Source organism: Arachis hypogaea, chromosome 7, assembly GCF_003086295.3.
Source record: "Arachis hypogaea cultivar Tifrunner chromosome 7, arahy.Tifrunner.gnm2.J5K5, whole genome shotgun sequence".
In the NCBI taxonomy this organism is placed as follows: domain Eukaryota; kingdom Viridiplantae; phylum Streptophyta; class Magnoliopsida; order Fabales; family Fabaceae; genus Arachis; species Arachis hypogaea.
In genome coordinates, this window is record NC_092042.1 from 46710614 (window position 1) to 46723453 (window position 12840).

General features: G+C 34.1%; 1 long non-coding RNA gene across 30 annotated transcripts; it reads left to right on the plus strand.

The window, feature by feature from the left end:
• Nucleotides 1-6867: 6867 nt before the first annotated feature.
• Nucleotides 6868-11640, plus strand: LOC112703001 (uncharacterized). 30 transcript variants are annotated; one of them, XR_011863983.1, is made up of 9 exons: nt 6868-7410; nt 8152-8288; nt 8913-9043; nt 9126-9221; nt 9332-9421; nt 10470-10597; nt 10799-10918; nt 10992-11110; nt 11426-11640. It is a non-coding gene; the product is annotated as an uncharacterized lncRNA (long non-coding RNA). The 30 variants fall into 30 exon arrangements; XR_011863961.1 differs by having other exon boundaries at nt 11017-11110; XR_011863982.1 differs by having other exon boundaries at nt 10802-10918.
• The last annotated feature ends 1200 nt before the right edge of the window (nt 11641-12840 follow it).

Here is a 12840-nt window from a genome sequence, read left to right on the forward strand (position 1 = left end):
GGGGAGAAGAATGAAGAAGAGTGGATTCGGATATTAGGTGGAGAGGGGTGAAGAGAAGTGTTAGTAATTAAATAAATAAATAGAATAAGAAAAGAGAGGGAGAATTTCGAAAACAATTTTGAAAAAGGGGTTAGTAATTTTCGAAAATTAGAGATAAGATAAGATTAAAATTAAAATTTAAAAAAATTAAAAAGAATTTTTGAAAAAGAGAGAAGTATTTTCGAAAATTAGAGAGGGAAAAATAGTTTAGGTGGTTTTGAAAAAGATAAGAAACAAACAAAAAGTTAGTTAGTTGATTGAAAAAGATATTAAAATCAAATTTTGAAAAGATAAGAAGATAAGAGGTTAGATAAGATATTTTGAAATCAAATTTTGAAAAAGATAAAATTTTTGAAAAAGATAAGATAAAGGATAAAAAGATTTAATTTTTAAATTTAAAATTACTTACTTTACTAACAAGAAACTACAAGATAAGATTCTAGAACTTAAAGATTGAACATTTCTTAACAAGAAAGTAACAAACTTCAAATTTTTGAATCAATCACATTAATTGTTAGCTAATTTTCGAAAATTAGATATAAGGATAAGAAAAAGATTTTGAAAACATTTTGAAAAAGATTTTTGGAATTTTCGAAAATAATGAAAAAAATATGATTTTTGAAAAAGATTTTGAAAAGATAAGATTTTTAAAATTGAAAATTTTGACTTGACTTGTGAGAAATAACTAATTTTTTAAAATTTTTGACCAAGTCAACTCAAAATTTCGAAAGGTTGGAGGGAAATAAGGAAAAGATATTTTTTTGATTTTTTTTTGAAATTTTAAAGATGAAAGAGAAAAACATAAAAATGACCCAAAATATGTAAATTTTGGATCAAACACATAATGCATGCAAGAACACTATGAATGTCAAGATGAACACCAAGAACACTTTGAAGGTCATGATGAACATCAAGAACATAATTTTGAAAAATTTTTGATGCAAAGAAAACATGCAAGACACCAAACTTAGAAATCTTTAATGCATGGACTCTTACAAACAAAAAATGTATATGAAAAACAACAAACAACACAAAACAAGAAAACATCAAGATCAAACAAGAGGACTTACCAAGAACAACTTGAAGATCATGAAGAACACTATGAATGCATGGAGTTTTCGAAAAATGCAAGAAAAATTTTTAAAGCATGCAATTGTCACCAAACTTAAAAATTGACTCAAGACTCAAACAGGAACACAAAATATTTTTTATTTTTATGATTTTATGATTTTTTTTGTATTTTTATTTTAATTTTTTCGAAAAACATGGTTAGAAAAACGAAGAAGAAAAGAAAAATTTTGAAAGAGACTTTTGAAAAGAAAATTACCTAATCTGAGCAACAAGATGAACCTTCAGTTGTCCATACTCGAACAATCCCCGGCAACGGCGCCAAAAACTTGGTGGACGAAATTGTGATTGCCCTCTTTGTATTTGCATGAGATTTATTTAATGGCTCTTTGGCATATGTGATCACAACTCCGTTCAACTCAACCAGCAAGTGTACTGGGTCATCCAAGTAATACCTTACGTGAGTAAGGGTCGATCCCACAGAGATTGTTGGTATGAAGCAAGCTATGGTCACCTTGTAAATCTCAGTTAGGCAGATTAATTGGTTATGGGTTTCGAAAATTAATAGATAAATAGAAAATGAAAAGGGATAGAAATACTTATGTAAAGCAATAGTGGGAATTTCAGATAAGTGTGTGAAGATGCTGTGCTCCTCTCGTATCTCTATTTTCTTATTACATTCATCCAATCCTTCCTACTCCTTTCCATGGCAAGCTGTATGTAGGGCATCACCGTTGTTAATGGCTACATCCCATCCTCTCAGTGAAAACGTTCCTATGCTCTGTCACAGCACGGCTAATCATCTGTCGGTTCTCAATCAGGTTGGAATAGAATCCATTGATTCTTTTGCGCTTGTCATCACGCCCAGCCTTCAGGAGTTTGAAGCTCGTCACAGTCATTCAATCCCAGAATCCTACTCGGAATACCATAGACAAGGTTTAGACTTTCCGGATCCTCATGAATGCCGCCATCTATCTAACTTATACCACGAAGATTCTGTTGGGGAATCTAAGAGATATGCGCCCGGCCTAGAGTAGAACGGAAGTGGTTGTCAATCACGCACGTTCATAGGTGAGAATGATGATGAGTGTCACGGATCATCACATTCATCAAAGTGTTGTGCAACGTATATCTTGGAATAAGAATAAAAGAGAATTGAATAGAAAGTAATAGTAATTGTATTGAAACTTGAGGTACAGCAGAGCTCCACACCCTTAATCTATGGTGTGTAGAAACTCCACCGTTAAAAATACATAAGTGAAAGGTTCAGGCATGGCCGAGAGGCCAGCCCCCTGAATGATCAAAAGACCGAATGGCCAAGAGATCACTAATACACTAGTAAAAAGTCTTATTTATACTAAACTAGCTACTAGGGTTTACATGAGTAAGTAATTGATGCATAAATCCACTTCCGGGGCCCACTTGGTGTATGCTTGGGCTGAGCTTGATCTATCCATGAGCTGAGGCTTTTCTTGGAGTTGAACTCCAAGTTATAACGTGTTTTGGGCGTTCAACTCCAGATCATGACGTGTTTCTGGCGTTTAACTCTAGACAGCAGCATGTACTTGGCGTTCAACGCCAAGTTACGTCGTCAATTTCTGAATAAAGTATGGACTATTATATATTTCTGGAAAGCTCTGGATGTCTACTTTCCAATGCCGTTGAGAGCGCTCCATTTACAGTTCTGTAGCTCCAGAAAATTCATTTCGAGTACAGGGAGGTCAGATTCCAACAGCATCAACAGTCCTTTTGTCAGCCTTTTTCAGAGTTTTGCTCAAATCCCTCGATTTCAGCCAGAAATTACCTGAAATCACAGAAAAACACACAAACTCATAGTAAAGTCCAGAAATGTGAATTTAACATAAAAACTAATGAAAACATCCCTAAAAGTAGCTTAAACTTACTAAAAACTACCTAAAAACAATGCCAAAAAGCGTATAAATTATCCGCTCATCACTTATGCTTGAACTCTTCTTTGAATCCCCACCAGTGTTTACACTTCCAATAGCCTCTGGGATCCCAACTTAAACGTACAAGACTTTCAAGGAGGCCTAAGCGAGTGACAAGGCCCCTAAATTGATAGTGGTCTATGTATGTTCCGGGGTCCCATACTTTATTTGTCAACCCCCTTTCTTCTTGATCTTCATGCTTCCAATAGGGTGACAAACTTATTGAATTCTCCTTGTAACTCATACTCATCCTCCTAATTCCATTGACTTGAGTAACACTCCACCATTGAATCCCAAGGTTTGAGTTTCTACCCTCTATGTACCTTGATTCTTGTTGCCAACTGACATCCAACTCTTTTTTACTTTCTAACCCGCGAATGGTTCCGAGTTGACCATCCATTTCTAACAATGCATATCGATGTGGCCCAAGGAAATTAAGGGATGAGATGATTACCCATTCAATTTGAAATTGGGATGGCGACTTAGCAAGGATGATATCCAATGGTCTTGACATTGTAGGTTCCACTTCCTTTGGCTCCTCCATGATGATTTCCATCTTTTGACAACTTTCTTTAAATTCCTCTTGTTTGCTAACTTCCTCCAACCCTTCTTCATTGATCAAGTCATGTGTTGGAGGTTGCGCACCCTCCTCAACATCGGTTTCACATTCAATGGGAGAAGCTTCAACAAGATCGCCATTGTCACTTGATGTAGAGTTGTTTTCATTGATGGGACTTCCTTCTTATTCAACCTCCTCTAGATCTTCTTCCACTTCTTTATCTTCAACAATCTTCATTTCTTCCGCTTGTTGTAAAACACACTCCATTTTCCTTGAGCTCAACTTGAGACTCTAAAGTCTCCCTCATACTTCCCTCTTTGGTTTCTTTTTTACAATCATCCGTGAACTCGTTGTGCTTGTGATATGAATCCCAAGAGTCCGTCTTTTGACGGATGGTTGCTTGAAGCCGATCCATTTCTTCCTTGAGATGATCCTTCAATTCTTGTTCCTCTTCACTAACATAAGTAGGATCATATGGCTCTTGGATTAATGGACATGGATATTCTTTCAGGGAGGGTCGTAATGGAAAGGATAATTCATCATGTGGTTGGAAAGGAGGTTCACCAAAGCTTGGAGGTGGGAAGGTATTTTGGTTGTTGGTAGAAGGTGAAATTATGCGAGACATAAATTCTTAGACGGTAGAAGTGAAATTAGTGAGCGCAGTTTGGATCTCTTCTTGCTCTTGAAGAATGATACCAAGTGTATCATCCATGGGAGCTTGGTTTGGAGGATAAAGATGTTGGAGTGGTGGTGGTTCAAGGGTCGCTTGTTCCTTGTCACAAGGATATGCATAAGGGGGATATGGATTAGGATTGTGTGGAGGCAATTGGTGGAAATAGGATTGAGGGTATGGTGGTTGGAATGATGATGTTTGAGGACTATGTTGGGAGTATGGTGCATGGAATGATGGTGGTTGAGTGGAATAGTCATGATAAGAACCATCATATCCATTGGAATGATATGTATTGTAGGAGGAATTACCATCATAGTAGCTTGAATGAGGAGGTTGCCATGGTGATTGCTCAAATGGATGTGGCTTCCTTCTCAAAAATTCTTCTCTCCCATAATGTGAGCCATCATTCAAGTTTTCATCACCTACAACATAGTCATAACCATATCCAAAACCACAAGGGCGAGAATTCATAGTGGCAAATAAAAACAAAACTAATAGAGTCCTAAAACTAATAGAAACTAACAAACAAGCAAAATACAAACATATTCACAATATTCACATATTTACATTAACCAAAAATATGGCACTCATGTGCATTCCCCGGCAACGGTGCCATTTTGATAAATGAATTTTTGCCAGTATAGAAATTAGTAATCGATCGTAGTAAGTCTAAACCGACACAAAATTCATCATCAAACAAATCAAATCAATAACCGAGAGTATTAATCTCCCGAGTCGTTCTTCCCTAGGAATGCTACAAGGGTGCATGTTATTGGATAAGTGGTCTTTTGTGGTTTGAAGAGTGTGGCATAAAAGTGCTAACAAAGGTGAACAACAATCAATCAATATTAAAGGACTTGGACAAGGGTTGACATTGGAAGTTCTATCACTATAGTTTCCTTCAATGATGATAACAATGAAGTATTGCTTCACTTTGTTGACCTCTAAATATAGAGGAGATTCAAGTGAGAATGACTAGCTTGAGTCACAAGTCCTAGCTTTACCCTAAGGGATTCTAGCTTTAGTGCGCTCCAAACCAATTAGTAATTCTCAATTCTCAATCAACAATTGACATCCATTATTCAAGTTTCTCCAATGACTCAACCACTAGGCCAAGTGACGGAATGCTACTCCATATCTAAAGTTGGTATTTTCTCAAACATTTGGGGGAAAGAATGAAAGACATAGTAGAATGGAGAAGAGACTTAGAATCAAAGTAATTCAATACAAGAAATTAACAACAACAACAACAATGAACAACAATGAAAATGAGATCTCCAATGCATTAATAGAATCCAAAACAACAAAGTCAAATCTAAGATCTTTGAGGATTAAACAATTACAAGCACTAATTGAGATTTAGAGAAGAGGAGCTATAACATGAACAAAGTAAATTGAGAGTTGCAATGGATCTCACCAAGGAATGGTTGAAAATGGAGAAAATGAAGATGAACCCTAGAGAGAGGTTGGAGTCTCTCTCTCTAACAATGTAACTAACTAAAAATATATAAAAAATGTAAAATGAGTCTATGGATGTGAATGTGTGTCAATCCCTTTCAGTCCTTGGTTCTTATATGCAGTTTGGCGCCAAAGTTGGTTGTAAAAGCCCTCCAAAATCGCCAGGCACGTGTTGGAGTAACAGAATCATGTGCGAACTGTGACGCGTGCGCACACGGTACGCGTACGCGTCCCTGGCCGATTTAGCGATGTGCGCGCGAGCACCTTATGTGCGTGCGCGTCCTTGGCCGAAATCAATTCTTTGGCTTTTTGTGCTTCTCTCCACTTGCATGCTTTCTTCCTTGCTCCTTTGATCCATACCTAGCCTATTTTAACCTGAGATTACTAGCAAACACATCAAGGCATCTTATGGAATCAAGGATGAATTAAAATTATCAAATTAAAGGCTTAAAAAGCATGTTTTTACATTCAAGCACAAATATGGGAGAGATCACAAAATCATGCTAATTCATTGGTTAAACGTGGCAAAAGATTGATAAAATGCTCTAAATCCAACACAAGATAAACTCTAAAGATGGGGTTTATCAATAAATCATAAAATAGTGGTTTATCATGTGCTAGGCTCCTACTATGATTGTAATCTTGGTTTTGCTTAATTCTTTATTTCCGATGTTTGATGTTTTGAATGCATTTATCATAATTGAGCCTATTTTTGAATTAGACTCACTCACCCATATGGACCTACCTTGCATCTACCATTGTTAACCCCTTTGAGCCTTATTTATCCCATTGTTTTTAATATCACAACTTTAAGTGAAAAACCATAAATAACCTTGAATTGCTTCTTTGATTAGCTTAGGTTAAGGTATGTGTTTCATTTAAGTGTGGGAGAAATCTTTGAAAAACATTGATAGTGAAGGAAAATGTTTGCTTTTGGTATTTCATGGAAAATTTTGGAAAACGGGTGCACATTCATGTATCAATTTACTTTAACCATATGCATTTGTCCTAGAAAAAGAAAAACAAAAGAAAAAAATAAAATAAAATGATAATAATAATAATAATAATAATAATAATAATAATAATAATAATAATAATAATAATAATACCGCCATAATATCCGGATATTATGGCATTTTTTGTTGTTGCCATAATTGATTTTATATTTGGTGGTGGTTCTGGTGATTAGGGCGGTTTTAAACTGCCGGTATCACACCTGTATAAAAGGAAAAATTTCAATAACCCTGGCTTATTGAAATTGATGGCTTGCTCTCATTCCATAGTCTTCTTCTCAGATCTCAGATCTTCTTTCACATCTCAGATCTCTGAACGCCACAGCCTCGTTGTCGCCAACTGGTCTCAGATCTTCTCAGATCTCAGATATTCTTTCGCATCTCAGATATCAGAACGCCATAGCCTCGTTGTCGCCAACCTTCTTCTCAGATCTCAGATCTCAAATCTCACTGGTTTGCTACACTGCTTTGCCAACTGCTCCTTCACGCCGCCGAGCTCGTTGTCGCCGCCGATGGCTCCTTCTCACCGTTGCTATAAGAATAAGTTACTTGATTTTCTATATAGTTGCTCGATTTTCTATATTATGTGAAATTTCTAATGTTTTATTATTATTGTTTTATGCTGCATGTTCACGAATCTTCGCAGCACAGGTTAGCATAACATCTCTTCTTCCTTTTGATTTTCCTTTTCTGCACTTATATTTGATTTAGTGATGTCATAGAGGATAATCTGGGAAGAAGAATGCTGTAAGAATAAGCAAAAATATTTAGATTTACTGATGTCATATATATAGTTGGTTGTCATTAATTAAGGTTTATAATTGATTTCTTAGGTTAACAATATATTCTAATCCAAAATCAACACGCTGTGATTAATTTAGCTTATCCGATTAATTTTTTCACATGATTCCTTCCCGTCTACATGCATCACTCTTCCTAATTTTTATATTTTTTAACTAAAAAATATGGAGCTATGACCTGTTACTTTCCTAAGAACTTCAATCCCTCTTCCTAATCTTTTTGTGTCTTAGATTTTCTGTTCTGTGTAGCTGATAATGAACCTCATTTTATGATCTCCTTTCCGATTGATCAATCCTGTAGTTGTATCCCCCACTATTGCTGCTGTTGGACTTTCATTTTTCAGTTATGGTTTCCCAATAGTTGGTACATGTCTTGAGATTGGTGCAGTACAGATATTGGTAGTGGTTATTTTTCCTCTTATAAGTTGTTGAGTTCATCTTGAATTTTTATATAATTATTTTATTATTGGTTCAGAATTCCTATGTGTATGTTCATTGTATTGTTTGTGCATTTTGCTAACACATGATGCATGTTTGCTATTCTAAACATGATGCATGTTTGCTATTTCTGCTGCTGTTCTCATTCACTCAGAGAGGAAGAGGGTTTAGGACTGTGGAGTGTGTCACTGCTCATTCTGGCTCTCCTGAACGATGCAATACCTCCAAAATGCAGCACAATTTGAAGTCAATTTCAATTTAATAGAGTCACCTTAAGTTGAGGAACTTGAGGTTAGTAGGCATTCACTTCACTAGTTATCTACAAAAATAATGAGAAGATTAACTAGTAGTCTTAGTAAGGATATTATTTCTAAGATTATTTGTTATCTGCCTCTGTGCTGAAATCTTAACCACTAGTTCCATAAAATTGATCATCTTATGTTACTTTTTGCAGGGATCTTGATAACTTTAATCTATCTGAAAATTTGGTATTTAAACTTGAATGATAATGTTCTGTTATAACTAAATTTTGGGTTTTATTTTGTCCTTCTCTGTGAGGTAATGTGGGCCATAATTGCTTCTTCTTTTAACTATCTTTCTCTTTTCTAAAATTTAAATGCCACAAGTAGTACAGAGGCAACAATAAATATATATTACTGTTGTCTATAAGATGCAAACTAAGCAATCAGAGTTAGTAAACCATATTCAATTCTTAAAAACATTTAGTAATATTATATAGGATAAACAATTCTTAAAAATTTTAGTGAACACCTAATATTATCCTAGTCTTATCAGCTAAAACTTTCATTTCTTTCAAACTTAATCTGATAGCAGAAGATACACTAATAATTATATATTTAACACATGGCATAATCTTGTTGGAAAATTGATGAAAATGATTTATTTTGTTATCAGAAAGTTAGACAATTGTCCAGGTATGATCCATGTACAGAAAAGTATGCAGAGATATACTACAATAGACCAGATGTTCAGAAAGCACTTCATGCTAACACTACTGGAATTCCTTATAAGTGGACTGCTTGCAGGTCACCTCTTAATTTAAAATGTTAATTAAGGAATTGATAATTATCAAGTTAATTGAATTGTTTTCTGGATCATTTTGTGCAGTGAGGTTTTGAATCGAAACTGGAATGATACAGATGTATCAGTGCTACCAATTTATAGACAATTGATGGCCAATAGAATAAGAGTTTGGGTGTTCAGGTTTGTTAGTTAATTAGTTGAATTTTGCTTTGCATATACTTTAATTTCATGAATTAATTAAAAAGGCAAAAATTAATCATAAATATATATATATATGTTATGTTTGATAGTGGAGACGTAGATTCAGTGGTGCCGGTCATAGCAACTAGATATGCACTTGCACAGCTTAAGGTGGCAACTAAAATACCATGGTATCCTTGGTATGTCAAAAATCAGGTTAATGCAAAATAATAATAATAATTAATTATCGCATTGCTCTTCTAATCCTGCCTCTTATTCATTAATCGTTTTACATCTATCCTTTATAAAATTGTTGTATTAAGTATATATCTAGTCTTAATATAATAAAGTCTCGAATAATGGGCTGTTTGTCATATATAACCAAGAAATTCAAATAGGCTTTTTTAAGTTTGGAGATTCAAAAACAAAGGATATATATAGTTGTAAGATAAGAAGTGAAACACTTATCATCCTTAGATAATGACCTTAGTGGAAGTTAAGTAACAAATAATAGTAGAAAGGCAATTACTCTGCTATTCTTTGAAAATAGAGACTAAATTATCCTATATAATAAAATTTATTCTTAGAATTGTTTATCCTATATAATAAATTTTATTCTTAAAAACTAAACAATTCTTAAAATTTGTTTTTGCATTTTCCGTTAGAATAACTGGTGAGCATTTAGCCCTCTAGGTTGCTTCATTTCATTCCTCTCATTCTGATTTTTCGTTATAATTCAATGCACTCGTATCCAGTTCTATATTAATGATTAAAAAAATTAAAGTTCTGCATTTATTTTTATTGGCAATATGCTTCTAACTTGGAAGTTTCATGCACTGAATGTATTCTTTCAAAAACAAGACATTTATTTTTATAGGTGACTTCCTAAATAAATTTATTCTTTTATAGGTGAAACAAAAAATATTGTTCAAACCCTGTGTCTAATGCTACCTTCTAGCTTGCTCTTTGTTCTTTAAAAGTTTTTGACAAAGTTTTGCTGTTTAACTTTGATAAAAAGAATATAATAAGGTTCAGAAGAATGACATGAGGTTTGCGGGACAAGTGATCCTCACAAAAGCAAAAACAGATAAATTAAAAGCATATTTTTTAATTAATTTTGCCTTACAATTTCTTGTCATATTGCATTCAGTTTGGTTACAATCTCTTTTGGTTTCTTGGTTTAGGCATTCAGTTTGTACTTGTTGATATCTTTGCATTGGCATCTTAATTATTTCTTTTTCTTTGCAGTGAAATGATTCAATAGAAAACATGCCCAATGGAATGCAGCTAAGAAGGAAGAAAAGAAAATGGTTAATTTGAAGGACAAGTGGAGAAACATGATGCGGAAGTGATGCACATGTGTAGATCTAAGGGAGGTATGTTTCTTTGTATTTATATGTGCAGTTCATAAAGTTATTTGTTTTGGGGCTCATTCTTTAATGTATCAAGTAAAAGTTATGCATCAAGAACATAAGATGTAGAAGTATTCTATTCTTCCCTTACCTCCCCTACGCTAACATCAAAATTTTCTTATCTTCCAAAACTTGTCACGCTTGGGGTGATGGCAATTTTGTTAGTAGGTTCTAACTTCTATGGATGCAACCAAGTTTTTTTAAAAGAGGGACCTAAGACCTAAGTACCAACTATGCTGCCAATACACTTCAGTTTTATATCTGGTTTTAAGAGCTCATCCAAAGGTTAGTCTACTTGTAAATAAATCCAATTTCCAAATTTGTGCTGTTTCTATTTTAATATTCTGACTTTATTCAGCTGTTTCTATTTTGTGCTGTCCAAGTTGCAAGCACTACTTTTCTACATTGCTTCTAAAGAAGGAGATAAGATTTCGGAGCAATTGACTATAATATGTTCCTAATCAACAAGCTTCACAGGTAAAAACACAACCTTTATTATTTTATTTATGCTTTATCTTATTATAATGAATTTGTGCTTTTTAAATGTATGGTAATGAGATGTCTCTTCATTATAAGATGAAACTAAATGAGTAAATGACCTTTTTCTCATAGGAAGCTAGAGCTTTACTAGGAAGCCTTGAATATCAGTAGGGTAATTTTGAAGCTGCACTTCATGTATTTGAAGGACTAGACATTGCTGCTGTTGCTCCAAAGATGAAAATTTCTATATCACCTATTCGTACTGCACTTTATTCTTTTTTATGATGTTTTCAAATTATATTTTTGTTGTAGGAATTGAATCAAGAGAGTGAGATTTCATCGCCAAAAGAGTTAAGAAGTAGGTCTTCCGGCACAAGCAATAGAGCAGCATGAAATATGATGGAGATTTTATGTATTAAGATTTACATGTTATGACATTTATAGTTGAAAAAATATGTTATGTTTGATATTTTGTATAAGAATTATTACTTTTTATTTCCAATACTAAAATTTTATGAGTTATATAATATTTTGTTTATAGATTATGATTTCTAATAATAAATATTATTTGTTTAACACGATAAAAACGAGGATAAAATTTGCATTTTTAAATGATAAAAAAGTGTCACAGTTAGGGTTAAAACGGCGATTCAAAAATGACATTTTAACCAACCAAAAGTCACTCTGTAAGGGTAAAAACGGCGGTTCAAAAATGCTGTTTTAACCGACTGAAATGTCACTATTAGAGTTAAAACGGCGGTTCAAAAATGCCATTTTAACCGACTAAAATGTCATTCTGTGAGGGTAATAACGGCGGTTTAAACTGCCATTTTAACCAACCCTTAAACCGCCGTTTTAACCCAGTAAAAAACCGCCGTTTTAACCTGGAAATAATGGCGGTTTGAACCGCCATTTTAACCCAGTAAAAAACTGCCGTTTTAACCTGGAAATAACAGCGGTTTGAACCGCCGTTTTAACCTAGCAGAAAACCGCCGTTTTAACTCCAGGAAATTGTGGCGGTTTTTAAAAAACCGCCGTAATAACCAAAATGGCGCTCTGAATTACGGCGTTTTTTGAAACCGCCGTACTTAGTAATAATGGCGGTTCAAACCGCCGTAATTACCCAAAAAAACCGCCGTTTTTACCCAAATTTTTTGTAGTGTAATAATAATAATAATAATAATAATAATAATAATAATAATAATAATAATAATAATAAGAGGGGACAAAGGTTGCCCCAAAGAAAAAAAAAAGAAATGAATGAATAAGAAATGCATATGTATTTTGAATAGAAACCAAGGCTTGAATGTGTGTGAAAAGAAGTAATGAGTGGTTAGAATGCATTTTTGTGATTTGATTGATATAGGTTGAGTAGGATACTTAATCTAATCAAGGATTCAATTCAATTTAGTCCACTTAACCATATCTATCCCACCTTGACCCTAACTCCATTACAACCCTAATAAGTCCTCATAATAATTGCATTCATGCATCACATATTTGTTGATTGTTAGATGAAAAGCAAATCCTTGAAAGCATGATTAGGAGGAGACTTGAGTAAATTGACCCTAAACACCGAGTGACTAGAGTGTATACACACCAAGTGAGGGTTCGATCACTCAATTCTATGTTTCCGCATCTCTTATCATGCATTCTTGCAAGTTGCTTCATTTTGAAACTTGAGTCAATTCTCTATATTTTGCTTGTATTGAGCTACTTCTATGCTT